This window comes from Bacillus rossius, chromosome 1 (genome assembly GCF_032445375.1).
Source record: "Bacillus rossius redtenbacheri isolate Brsri chromosome 1, Brsri_v3, whole genome shotgun sequence".
Classification (NCBI taxonomy): domain Eukaryota; kingdom Metazoa; phylum Arthropoda; class Insecta; order Phasmatodea; family Bacillidae; genus Bacillus; species Bacillus rossius.
The window spans coordinates 240,922,056-240,936,550 of NC_086330.1; positions in this window are offsets into that span (position 1 = coordinate 240,922,056).

Consider the following 14,495-nt stretch of genomic DNA (forward strand, 5'->3'; position numbering starts at 1 on the left):
GCAATTAAAAATATTTCAAGAAATCAGAAATGGTTTAAATACATTAGTAGATATGCCTTGCTCTCCCTTTATATCAACGCTTATCTTTAAAGATATTTTTCCTTTATTTAGTTTTTTGAAATGAATTTCCAACAGGAATATGAATGTATTTAATCTCGGATTGGGTGTTACTTCGGCTGAGGTTTCAACACCGCTTAAAACTCGTATACTATAAAAGCTAAAGAGTTGAAGAAAATATATCTTAGTGGAGCAGACTTTGCTCGTGGTCGTTACGTATGACTCACCCGGTTGTTATTTTCACTGATGACGTAATGAGCGTTGGTGTGGAGTTTTGAATTGAAATCAGTGGAAGCTGTGACTCCGAAAGTAATAGACCGATTTGCGTGATTTAAACTTTAAGTTGCAATGAGTGATGCTAGTTAAGAGGAATGACTATAAAGTTAATAATTTTGGTTGGAGCCATTAATCGCAAAATGCCTCAGCGAAAACAGACTATGTTGTAGAAAAGAAAGAAAACAAGTGAAATCGCCGGAGCAGAAGTAATTTAAAATGCAGAGAAGTGTCGTAGGTTTCAAACGACACAAAAAATAGCCAAATAGAAATGAGCCAGTGGGGCAAAACGAGCCCCCGAACGAGGCGCGAAATTTGCACTCGAGCAAGCCTCAGCCGTCTACCTCGCGAGAAGCGACGGTGAATAGAGAAAACTGTTTGGTAATGGACGTGGATATGCTGTCTGATGATTCTAATATTGATGGAGTCGAGCCAGTGATTGTGAACGATGGGTTGAGTATGTCACGGTTTTGGTGTCGCCTTTTTTTCAGCCGGTAAACTCCCAAGAAAGAGACCCGTGAAGCAATGAAAGAAAGGCTGATAGTTTTAGTAAATGTTTTTTGTGTCACAAATTTTCTGGTGTGGCCACCCGACCATCAAGTAAAATGTTCATCGAATTCATTGAGATTTTTGGCGAGAATTAGGTGTCTCACGAAATTGTGATTCGACGACTTGATGGTGATAACCTTCAGCGTATCTACGAAACCCATCGTTCGTATGATGCATAACAATACCTGCTGATATTTTGCTGAGGAGAGGTTTGAAATTATTGTTTAACAAAATGATTTGTCCATTAGCAGGTAAGTAACATTTTAGTTATTTTTAAATAGATTCTTAACAAAAGATCATTGCTCATTCAGCATTTTGTTAATCTTTTTAAATATATTCCTAAATAAAGTTCATTACTCACTCCGATTAAAAGAATCAATTTTGTACAATATGAAAAATTCATAAACATGTACTTATCAATGTTGTTAATATTTTTTCAATTTGATTCCTAACTGAATTTAATTATTCATTTACAGGTCAAGAAACAAACATACAAGTCAGATCGATAAATTTAATGCCTACTGTTTGATGATTCGTCGAAACGAGGACAATCACATTTTCTAATGTCACAGATTGTTTCATCAGTTCGCCGTTGATATGTATGTCAAAATCGAAACGGAATGTCTGACATACATACGTTTAAATCAGCAAAAATTTATTTCGGAATAATACATTCATCTGCGTGATGCCATGAATCTAGATGGAAATGCAAACAATGTCGGCAGACTTGTCATTTTTCCAGGGACGTATGTTGGAAGCACGAATACGCGCAAGATGCAATGACCAATGTGTGCCTATATGGTTTACCAGGATAATTCATGACTTTCACGTGCAAACCAAAATGGATAGAAATCACGCAGCTGTTACCCCAGTCAATCATCAAGCGATCGCCACGACATTACAGCACAAGTATTCAAGTAAAACTCAAGTCGCTCATGGACTTCATTGTGAAGTATGTCTTCGGAGATGTGTGATGTTGGATGTACTCTGTGGAGTGGCAGAAAAGAGGACATATCCATAATTGTATAAAATATGACAACGAATATGATTCATGGACCGTGTGGCTATAATAACCAGGAAAAACCGTACATGATCGAAAAAATTGCTCCAAACGCAAAAGTTATCCGCGAGCTTTGTTGGCTGTTAAAATCACAGGCAATGATGGTTACCCCTCGTATCTTCGTCGCACTGCCGAGGATAACGGCAGAATGATAACGTTGAAAGTCAAACATAATGACATTGTAGTCGACCACAGCTGGATTGTTCCGTATTCGCCACTAATTTTCAAATCATTCAAAGCTCATTGCAATGTTCAGTATTGCAATTCTGTAAAGTTCATCAAGTATGTTTGCAAGTACGTCACGAAACGATACGACATGGCTGTATTTGGTATAGCAGCTCCTGATGCCAACGATGAAGTTTGCAATATCAGATGGGAAGGAATGTCAGTAGCACTGAGGCGGTTTGGAATTTTTTTTCATTATCAATACACGAACGTCATCCCACTGTGGTCCATTTAGCTGTGCACGTGGATAATGGAGAACGAGTTTATTTCACTGCAGCAAACGCAGCTCAGAGAGCTGAACGACCACCAGTGACAATGCTGACAAGCTTCTTCGCAACATGCGCAAGTGATCCATTTGCAGAACACTGCTTTACTCGGAGATGCCGAAATATTTCACATGAATGCATCATCAAAAAAATCCCAACGTCGGAAACACGGAATGCCTGTTCCTGGATACATGAATGTATATTCAAACGATGCATTGGGGCGCATTTACACATCATTCGAGCAATGTCGAATGTTTTTACCTGCGTTTGTTATTATTCGTGGACCGACTTCATTTGAATTTTTAAGAACTGTTAATGGTGAGTTGTGCGCAACATATCGAGAAGCCTGTCAGTGTTTACATTTACTCAAGGATGACATTCATTGGGATCACTCGAAGATGCTGTTATTTCGACTACTACGCATAATATTCGATCACGTTTTGCCATCATCATTTCTACATGTTTTCTACATGTTTTCCACTTAATTGGTGGAACAAATACATAGATAATATGGCTGAAGACATTATGCATCGAGTAAGCACAGCAGCGAATACCGACCTTGAATTTAACGCTGAAATACACAACGAGGCGTTCATTTCTATAGAGGATATGTGTCTGATGATGTCCGGCAAAATGTTGAACAAATTAGAAATTCCAGAGCAGAATCGCCCCACGTACGATACATTCAATAGAGAATTTGAACGAGAATGGCAAGACGATAGAATTGCTTTGAGTCAGTCAGTGCTAACAAAGCTCTAACTTTTGAATCAGCAGCAGAAAACCACGAGCGACACGTTGATGATAGCAGACAAAGACAGCTACGAAGGAATATTCTTCCTGGATGCACCTGGCGGAACTGGCAATACGTTCCTAAATTCGTTGATTTTAGTTTCGATTCGCGCACAAATTCAAATAGCGCTAGCCGCATCATCATCTGGGATCGCTGCCACATTGTTGGGAGGAGGACGAACAGCTCATTCTGCACTCAAACTGCCACTGAATTTTCAAACGATAGATAAACCAACGTGCAACATTGCCAAAAATTCATCAATGGCAAAAGTACTACATAATTGAAAAATAATTTTGGATGAATGTACGATGGCGCAAAAACGATCATTGGAGGCACTCGATCGAACCTTGAAAGATTTGCGAAATAATCAGGACCTCTTTTGAGGTACAATGATTCTTCTGGCCGGTAATTTTCACCAAACGCTGCCAGTCATTCCAAGATCAACCACTGCTAATGAAATAAACGCTTGCTTGAAGTCATCGATTTTGTGGAGATACGTGAAAACTCTCAAGTCAACAAAGAAAATGTGCGAGTTGCTTTACAAAATGAAGTGGCGGAAGTGTTTTCCAAATATTTATTAGACATTTACAAGGAAAAATTCATATTTACGCTTCCACTGGCCTCATTTCGTATTCAAATATTTTTTTTCCAATACACAAAGTCAAAAGAAGAATTGATCTTGAATGTTTTTCCGAATATTGGTACAAATTACAAAAAACATATTTATTTGAGCGAAAGAGCCATTTTGGCACCACAAAATAAGGACTTAGACGATTTGAACTTAAAAATTCAAAGTCAAATCGCTGGCCAATTGTATTCATTTAAGTCGATCGATTCCATTACCGATCCAGATGAAATCGTCAAATATTCAATTGAATTCCTGCATTCATTGGATTTAGCAGGAATGCCCCCGCACAGTTTGCAGCTCAATGTTGGTTCGGCGATGATTATGTTACGCAATCTTAACCAACCGAAACTATGCAGTGGGACAATACTCGGTGTTAAGAAGCTGATAACAAACGTAATTAAAGCAATGATTATTATAGGAAATTTCAAAGGTGAGGATGTTCTAATTCCAAAACTACCACTGATTCCAACCGACTTGACGTTTCAATTTAAGCGTGCCCAGTTTCCGGTTTGCCTTGCATTCGCAATAGCGATTAATAAATCACAAGGCCAATCATTGGAAGTGTGCGGAATAAACCTCGAAAATGCATGTTTTTCGTACATATGTGGTGTGCTCGAGAGTCAGTATACCAATGGCACTATTTGTTTTCTCTCCGGACGAAAAGAGAAAAAATATCGGTCATCACCAAGCTTTGCAATGAACGCATTAAAAACACCAAAAAAATATTATCAAAACATACAATGAATTCATCATTTCATTAAATACATTAGTTTACTAAAATTTTGTTTTTATTTCAAAATATTTAAGAAAAGATTAGGTTAGTCGACGAACTGACTGAATATATAAAATGAAACAGGCATTGCAGCTCATGCCGGGCATTAGCCAGATATAAATAATATTAACATTGAAAGTAACGCAAATATCACATTTATAGTCTACTTCACTTATTCTATGGCACTCTGTTCCTAAACTTATACCGCAGTATGTACGAGCAAAAGAAACTTTATAGAAGAAACGTATGGAAAAGTCATACAGTTTTAAAAATTCAAAACTGAGACGTCCTAAGTACGCAGCTGCTATTACGTAAGTGAACTGCACATTGCATACCACCAAACGGGATACCCTATTACAGCGCTTCAGACTACGCACGCATCTGAACACGAAGATGCAGTCACCGGGGTCGTGATCAGGCACGAGGTCAAACCACGTCATTGTACAAGGAAAGAACGACGGTGTTGCCTATCAACCTGTCACCACCGATGAAGAAATGTACGTGTAATTTCCTTATGAAAGCAGTGGCTGCCTGACCGCATAATTATATGCAACCAGTTGTGCACTAATGTAACTTTAGCTGCTTACAACCATCGTTCTGGCATACAATTTCCAACTCGGAATTTTTTGACGTGACGTCTAATAAATCGATAAACGCCGGCTGCACGTACGAAAAAGTGTCCCGTTACGCACATTGTTCCGTTACGCTGTGTCCCGTTACGCTCATTGTTCCGTTACGCTGTGTTCCGTTACGCTGTCGGTGAGTGCAGTAATAATAGGTTATGTTACAATTGACTAAAAAATTATGGTGATTCATATAATTGATGATAGATATTTGATTAGAGTTTATTTATATGAAAACTTGTTCATAATTATATTTAAACTTTATAGCTAAACGCCAGTTTTTAAAATTAATTACAAGTCATCTACACGTGAACTGTTTCGTCGACTGTTTATAAAATGAAGTGAAAAGTTAATGTGGTTTTCATTGCTTATTACAACAACAATTTCGGCAATAAAGGTTAATTATTCTTGCATTTTAAATATCTTATTACTAGTATAATTTCAAGTATTTATTATTTTACATTAAAATAAAAATGATTCAATTTTATTCATAAAAGTATGCAATCATTTCATCAATGTTTTGTTATGACGTTGTCACGTTACACTATCGTCCGTTAACCGACTTTACAGACAACCAATGTTTTTCTGAAAATAATTTTTTTGACACAATTGTTTCCTTCAGAAATTAATCCACAGTGTTCAGAAACACGATACGTACATACGGACGATATTGACTCAGTGTCGCTTATGCACCAGCACAGCACAATCAGAATAGTTGTAACTATGATAAATAATGTCTACATTTCTCTTGTTGTTTGGTTAGCTGCGTTATAAATGTAAACAAATAACGTTAAAAATGTGAATAAAGTGTTACGAAAATTAAAAATCACAAACCAAAGCTGCTTTCGCAGATGGGTGTGTTGGATTCCAACCAGAAGAAGAATCAAATAAATGTGATGGTGCCCAGGGCAGTTCGAGGTAGAACACGGGCTACAAGGTGCGAGAACAGGCCGCAGCTCGGAGCAAGTTGGCAGGCATGCCGGTCTGTGGCGCAGAGAGACAAGGAAACAGAGATGGCTGTGGGTGAGTGGAGACCCGGGGCCACTGGAGCCAGGATGGCCGGCCCCGGGTCTGTCCCGGCCTAGCGCGAGGACATCGGCCGACACGTGTCACTGCGCTCCGCTGTGCCCAGGGGCGCGGCAGTGTCGGCTCTGCGGAGCAGGAGGAACAAGAGCGCAGCCTGACCCTGACTGCCAGCAGCAGATTTGTTGTTCACAAAACTTTATACAAAATAAATTAATAGAAAAAGCTTTCATCAATAAAAATATTTTTTACCCCATTGAAGCTATTGAATCAAGTGATCAAGCGTCACAGCATTTTTTTTCCTATTAAATTTTCGCGCTTGGTTTCACGACTTAAATTTACCTCTGAATGTTATTTTTGGTATTCTCTTAATTTTTACCTTGTTTCTCTAAACGCTTGACCTCAACAAAAAAGGCTGCTGTTCGCAAACGAAATTGAGCGTAACGTTAAAAACTGTTTCCGGAGACCCGAACGTAAGAGCGGACACAATAGTGTCAGCAGAACTGAAGTACGTGAAAGAGGGTTCTTGGGAGCCAACTACAAGAAAAGACTAGAAGGGGAAAACGGCACCAGAATCTACTTGCATGCTTCCAATACTGATGTGAGAGGACTTTTAAAATTATGTCTGGGTTTGGCGTAGTGTCGATAGCGAGGTCGTCACAGCCGGACACATACTTCGAGCGCAATGCAGGAAGATTGGGCGAAGGATTGGCCAGGTTATAGTGAGGAACCATACTACGGACCAAAGAGAAACGAAATTAGGACATCAGAATGGAGAATTGAGCCCATGTCTTTACGAATGTCACTCCAATGGTCCACAATCGCGCCGCTTTGCTTGGGGTTTGTGGTTAAACATTTCTCAAGCGTTGGCAGTAAGTCTATTGAAATAAGAATCGTTAATGTTTTGCGTGTTGCTGAAAATGTTCAGTTATATAATTATGAATATTTTAACAGTTTTTTATTTATGTCTGAATTGGCGAGTAATGCAAATTTTAATTGCTTTATAAAGAAGGTTTCATAAAATGTTTCATAATGGTCCTGGTTGCTGCAATAGAAATACTTTTTTCGTTACATCAGAGACGATTAAGCCGTTTAACTGCAGTTATGTAGGTAAGTTAATGGGCGGTGTTTGCGTGACTCGAGGCAGGCCCGCCAGAGGCAGCACAGGCGCCGGCACGCACGTGATTACCTGGGAGTGACGTGGCATGCTGTGGCGTAGCTGAGTCACTTTCTGTGCTTGGCCATCGACACAGTACTTGACCACGCCTCATGATGGTTATAAGTACGACATTGGATTTACGGCGGTAAACACGGCCACTTTTATTATATGAAATCCATTACAATTGTTTACAAAGCAAACACCACAATCCACCGCAAACATGACTCCGACCTTCAGCTGGACAAGAAGCGGCTTCACGCAGTGACCATGTGCAATGCACGCACGACCACCCTCTGTGTTTACGACCAGCACTCCGTGCTACCCGCTGCTTCCCTGGCAACCAGCAGCACTTTAGCTGAGGTACCATCGACCCGCTGCGGTACTAACTACGTAAATCGCGTCTAGCTTATGCATGCATGAGTGTTACAGCTAATGCGTATATTATGTGTATAATTGTGCATAATAATAGACTTGTAGTGCACCTAGTAATTCCTTCTTGTGAATACCAATAAACGGGTTTACAAATTACCAGAATGTTTTTTTTTGTACTATAAAGCGCTCTTTAATTAAATACACTACTAAGATCATACTACGTACTCCTACTTAAATGACTTCAATATTCGACTAACCTTTGTGACTTACGGTTCTGATTATTTGCAAGTTTCTAGTTTCAGATATCATGCACTGACGCTGAGTTTTTTCAACAGTTTAAGTTAGGTATTGTTCAAGGACCAGCAGTTCCACACGATCTGCTACGGCGAGGCGGAGGCATCCCTGAGGTATCGCCTCACAGCAGTGTGACCTCTGGTGGCGACGACGAGGCCCGTGCCTGTGTCGCGGGCAGAGCCACTTGCCGCGCCCTTGGCTGCTCCCCGCCAGTCACGAGAGGCACTGCTTGGTGGGACTGTTCACTTCATGAGACCGCTTATATCTTCCAAGTCGTTCCGTCTTAAGCGTCTGTGCATAGCCGAGCATCGCCGTTGGTCACCCAGGATTGCCATATGAGCGTATCCTGGACTCTGTGCTGGATATCCTGGTCTGGAGTGTTGTTCAGGACTGATCCAGACCTGGACGGTGTTCTGCCGCAATGGTTCCGACTTTAACTGCTGTTCCGCTGGGGGACGTACAGACGTCGCTCTTCACCGGGTGTCGTACACATCAGGTACCATCGACTCTTTCCCCTTCTTCTCTAGTTTATGATTTTTCTCTCTAGCAACTCTACAACGCGTGATATTACTTTGGTAATTAAAGTACAGTCTTCAAACAACTGGGGTTCTAAAGCATTTGAATGCATCTGCCATAGTATCGGGGCTCAAGCAATGCTGCAGTCAGGGAGAGGCCATGCCCCCCTCTCCTCCCTAGAGCTAAATAGTTTAGATAATTTTGACAATACACGTAGAAGGCATGCCTTAAATTGGATCGTGCAACTCTGCCTGCCTCACAACCTCGCACCACCGATGTTCTCGGCTAGCCAGCAGCTGCGTGACTAAACCCATCTCCTTCTTGATGCGCTCGTGATGCGATCGCACGGTGACCTTCAGGTCTGCTCAGGTTGTTTGGCCTCTTGTCTCATCTTATCGCGGCCTTTGGTACAGAATAAAAAACATAGAGTTCTCTAAAACCTTTTATATCTTTATATAACATTGATTTATACACACGATTGTCGGTCGTCAGTCGTTTACGCATGCGTTATTTTAACACGTTAATATGTCACTCGATGTTTCAGTGTTCAGGTGAATGTGAATTCAATCAGTTGTATGGTCGTCGCGTGTACCTTATGAGTCAAAAAGATGAACTACAATTTTATTTGTAATTGTGATGAATATTAGAACTTCTTTAAAGGTAGGTGTATATATTTAGCGTTATATTTCTTGGTTAAACCAGAGACTCCAGTGAAAACCTTAAGTAATATTATGCGGGGAAAAAAAGGTAAAGATTTTCAGTTTTACGTTTTATGGTATGTAAATTAATACTGTAGTTACATAAAGAATAATTCAATTTCCAAGATAGTAAATAAAAATAAAACAGAGATTATAAATGGTTTTAATTGGTTTAGCAGTAGCGTTAAATTTTATTTACCTCATCGTCCGTGACGCGTATAAATTGTTCGCCTTAAGTAAAACTCTGATATAACCATTGAAGTGCTGCTCATTTGCTATCTTATATCCGATAATTAAAATTTTAATGCATATTGTAAGTAACAATGTACTGCACGGTTAACACATAGATAGCAAATTTTTGGGACGTTTGGTTAGATTACTTCCGTAAAAAAAAATTAAAATCTTAATTTTTTCCCGGCGGAACCGGAAACTATCCGTAAATATATATTTAAAGCATTCTTTTTTAATATTTTTAATTTTGACAAAAATCTGTAATTGTACATTTTCCGATGTAAATCCGACTGACGAATAAACGTAATATTTATGACCAAATGTCAACATAAATTTTTGCAGGTTTTTTATACACAAATTTCAACATAGCTCTTACTAGTTAAGGTTAGCCTTTAAAAAAATTAAAATCTGATTATAAAATACATCTACTTGTAAATTTACACAATACACATATGTTTCAAAAATCTAAAATATTTATTTTAAATAAATATTGCATTTTTTACTAATGAATAACCAAATGTGAACTGGTGTCGGTTATTGCAATATTATGAACGAAGCTATTAACTATTACATAATCAGAATACGTGGTTGAACTCTCAGTTTATATTTAAGTTTATAATGTTATAATAACAGAAACCGGTTAACATTTCTTTATTCGTTAATGAAAGTATGTCATTTTTATTAAACTATATTTAAAAGGAATAATTAGCCTATACCCCATTTCTCAGCCAATCAGTTTTAACAAAATAATAATTTCGAACATTATATTAAATTAACAAATTAAAGAAGCAATTGAAAACAATAATGGAGAGCAAGAAAATAAGAAAGCTAAAGTAGAACCAAAATATTGTGCTGTGGCAACCTGGGCCTTGTCTGCTTCCTTGACGGCCATGCCCGGCGAGTTAGTTGAGTGCTACGTGTTAAATATTGTTTTTCGTTCCCTCCAGCTACAAGTGCGATGAAGGCTGTTCTTGAATCTCTTTTTGCGAAACCATTCAAAAGATAGCATTGCAAACTTTTCATATCCTAATCAGCCCGAAATTCTACCAGATGTATTTAGACCTCTCAGCCAGAAAGTTGTGTTTTGAGAAAAATTGGTACTAAACCTTTACTTGCTGGATCTGAAGTGGTAAGCTGTTTTTACTGTGTGAAATATGTTCTGGTATGTCCAAACAAAGATTTTGCTACCAAAGCATATTCAGCATATTGTGGGAAAGGGTTCAAAAATTGGAAAAAAGCCATAAAAAACCATCAGAAAAGACTTGCTCCTTCTCAGGCTGCTCTGAGCCACGCTCATTTGAAAAAACCAATTAAAGGTAAACTAACCTTAAGGCTCAACAATGATAAGTAGCTTTTGAGTAATTAATTACTGTTATCAGTAGTCTTAAATACTTTGTTGGGCAAGACAAGTCATATTTAAAATTGTTGCTTCAAAAGGAAGTTGAAATATATAACTATTCTGATATTAAAAATGAACTTATTTAAATAATGGGGAGAGAAATTATTCTAAGTATTGTTCAAAAACTAAAATCAATAAATCCATTGATTAACGCTGTCGCTTGTGTGGTGCAAGGAACATTTCAGGGGATCAGCATGGTGTGAGGAGCATCTAGACCCATATGAGAGTTTCATGGGGTTCTACCAAACATCTGGTACTTGTGGTTCCGACGTAGCAGCACTAATTTATGACAGTCTGTGCAGATTGCAACTACCTATAGCTAATCTCCGTGGTCTTACTTATAACGGAGCAGCCAACATGAGTGGAATTTACAATGGGACCCAGGCACTAATAATTTATAAACAGCCATTAGCCGAGTTCATCCATTGTGGAGCTCACTACTGTAATTTGATCATGAAAGAAAGCTGTGAGACCTCAATAATTGTTCGAAGTGCCAGGGAATCCGTTCATCAGTTAGGAATCATTTTTTCTATCACAAAAGCTAAAACTGAGTTAATGCATGTTACTGAGGATGCGGCTGACGGGCCAGTTATAAAAATGGCTCAAATCAACCCCATAAGTCCAACACGGTGGCTCTACTGACGGCCTCAGACCAAAGAAGTTTTGGATATATACCCATTCGTTCTTAACACTCTCAGCCAATTAACAACTATTGGCTTTATGAGCGTGTTTGAGGGTGGTAAAACATATATTGGTTTTGTGATGGAAAGAGATGTCACTGAATTTCTTGAAATATTGAACAAAAATTTTCAGGGAGAGAAAAGAACTGTTTCTGGCCTTTATTCTGCAGTAGAACATGTAGTCGATGGCCTTAAGGCAACCAGGAACGAAGCAAAGTTTTCTTCTTTATTTGAAGAATGTCGTCTGAAGATCTGCGAGCTTAATTTAGAGGAGTTGAAATCCCCAAGAAAAATGTGAGTGCTAAAAATATTCTGTTTAGGAACTGAACCACGCCATTTTCAGCATATACAGGCGAGAATGCTTTGAGGAAATTGACGCAGCTGTACAAAGAATTCCAAACCAGATCTTAGAACAACATGTAATGAAAAATGTTGATGGAGAATATTCTACTAAATACATGCCAAGGTCTTGACGAGGTGACCATGTACCCAGAAATTGGCGTACGTTCATTACAAAGCGAGCTCGACCTATTCCATAGGAAAAATAATGTAAAATGTGCAACACATGCAAGAAAGGCTTTAATTTTCATTAAAAAGAAGATAGAGAAAATGTTTGTTAAAGTGTTAGCTTCAGTAATACTTATACTTGTAATCCCACCGTCAAGTTGTGAAGCTGAACGTAGATTCAGTGCCCTAAGACGGCTGAAAACGTATTTGAGATCCACAATGTCCTAAAGAGGCTAAATCACACAGCAGTCTGTCATGTGAACAAGCTGTTATTAGAACAAGTCGAAAAAAATGTCACCGGGATTTTTATATCTGCTACTGAACGAAGACGTATTTTGTTTGGATCAGTTTGAAGTCCAAACAATAAATAAATTAGTTCATTATTTTATGTTTTATTATTTAATTTTAAATTTATTATTTCTTTTTAATATTATTTATTTGTTTTTTTTAATTGAAACTTATTCAAATTGTTTTGTTTGTTTTCAAAATCTTTACAAACACGTATTTTATTACGATTGGAATCAGGTCAAATAAAGTGAGATCCAACTTTCAACTATTTGGTCTTAAGTTTATTCCCTACCAGTTATTTCTTAAATAATACAAGTACTTTTATTCTGTAAAAAAATAACCAAGATAAAAAATTTAAATCATTGACTGTAAGGATATCAAAACTTAATTATGAGGTCAAATTTTGAAAAATCATGTCTCCCGAACCCACTTCATGCGGATAGGTTGGTCCCCCCCCCCCCCCCCCACCAAAAAATAATTGTTCCTAACGACGCTGGAGGTTATAGAGATTGATGGTTTTTCTGGAAAAAGATGTTTTTGACCCCAGCAAGTGCGCTGGTCAAAGTAATGATGGATGCTTGATAATTCCTAGAAAGTATCGTAGAGTTAAGCCATTAAAAATATATATAAAAACTTGCATTTATTATTTTACTTCGCAAAAATGAACCTATCTGTTAATAACTTAACCAATGTACAAAAATTTTGTTAATCTTTATCTTTTATCAAAAATATGATTATATTCTTTAGAGAGTCTGTACTGAGAAGGTCATATGCACCTACATTCCTCTCTTTCGTGAAACTCGTTGGTCACAAAAGTATAAAGGTGTTACGAAACGTAAGGATGGCCGCGGCGCGCAGGTGAACAGCTGGCTGACATCGCGTGGCCGCCGCAACGTGAGACGTTCCGCGCGCGTCTGGTAGATTACATGGGTCGCCGCTTCCCCTCCCTCCATAACCCTCCAGCCCACCAGTCCCCGCGCGGCGTTCTGCCTTTGACACGTTAACATGACACCTGACAGCTGACAGTTACGCGAGCCGCCGACGCGTGTGTCAAGAGAATTCTACCGTCGGGTCGGCGCGGAATGACGCGACTGGCCCCAGCCACGCACGTGAATTCTAGAAGTGGCGCCTGTGATATATAAGCCAGGACGCCGGCCTCCGAGAATGAGTCAGTGAGTGAGGAGTCGGAAGTTTTCCCGCGGCGGAGTTTCCGGGCGATAGTGCCGCGCGTGCGGCGGAGCGACGAAGTCCCTGGACTAAGGTTCCAGGGCGGAGAGTTCAGTTCCGAGCGATAGTGTTGCGGGCGCGGCGGAGTTTCCGGGTGATAGTGTCGCGGGCACGGCGGAGTTCCGGGGCGAGAGAGTCCCGAGCGAAGTTCCGAGCGAGGCGTCGAGTGAAGCCTCGGCGAAAGGAAGTGCGACGGCGGCGGCGGAGTGCGGCGACGGAGTCCCGCGACGGAGGTCCACGAGGGGTGCTGCGGCGAGAGTTGCGCCAGAGGTGCGGCCCAGCGATGTGTGCGGTGTGTAAAAACGTTTGACTGTGGAAGCAACATTTTTAAGCTTAATTTATTATTTGGCAATTTTAGAAGGTTATTTGTTAGTGACGTAAATATTGGCGATAAATAAAACTGTGTAGTAAAATCTTTAATTGAGCTATCCTTTACGAACCCGGTAGTTTACCCACATGGCGAATTATTATTTCATTTGTTGTAATAATTCGTAACAAAGGCATTTCCATATTCAATGAGCACTTTGAAGCGATTGTTGAAGGATTGAAGCAGATTTAATTTGAAGGGTATCCCAATACAAGAAAACAGGTTTTCGAACTACTTTCTGCAGCTACGAAATCTCAATTTATTTTTGGCATTGCCATAATAAGCACGTAATATACATTATTATAATATGTAGTCAATGATCTCCAACCTGAAAATCTTGTTTTAAAACACATATAGAGAACTATATAAATTATATGAAGTCACCGCAAAAATTTAGATGACGTTTCCACAAAGCTTGAAATAAATTTGGTTAAGTAAATTATCTTTGGCCGATCTAGTGAAAGAGGCGAAAATGTTGTATCCTGCAACGG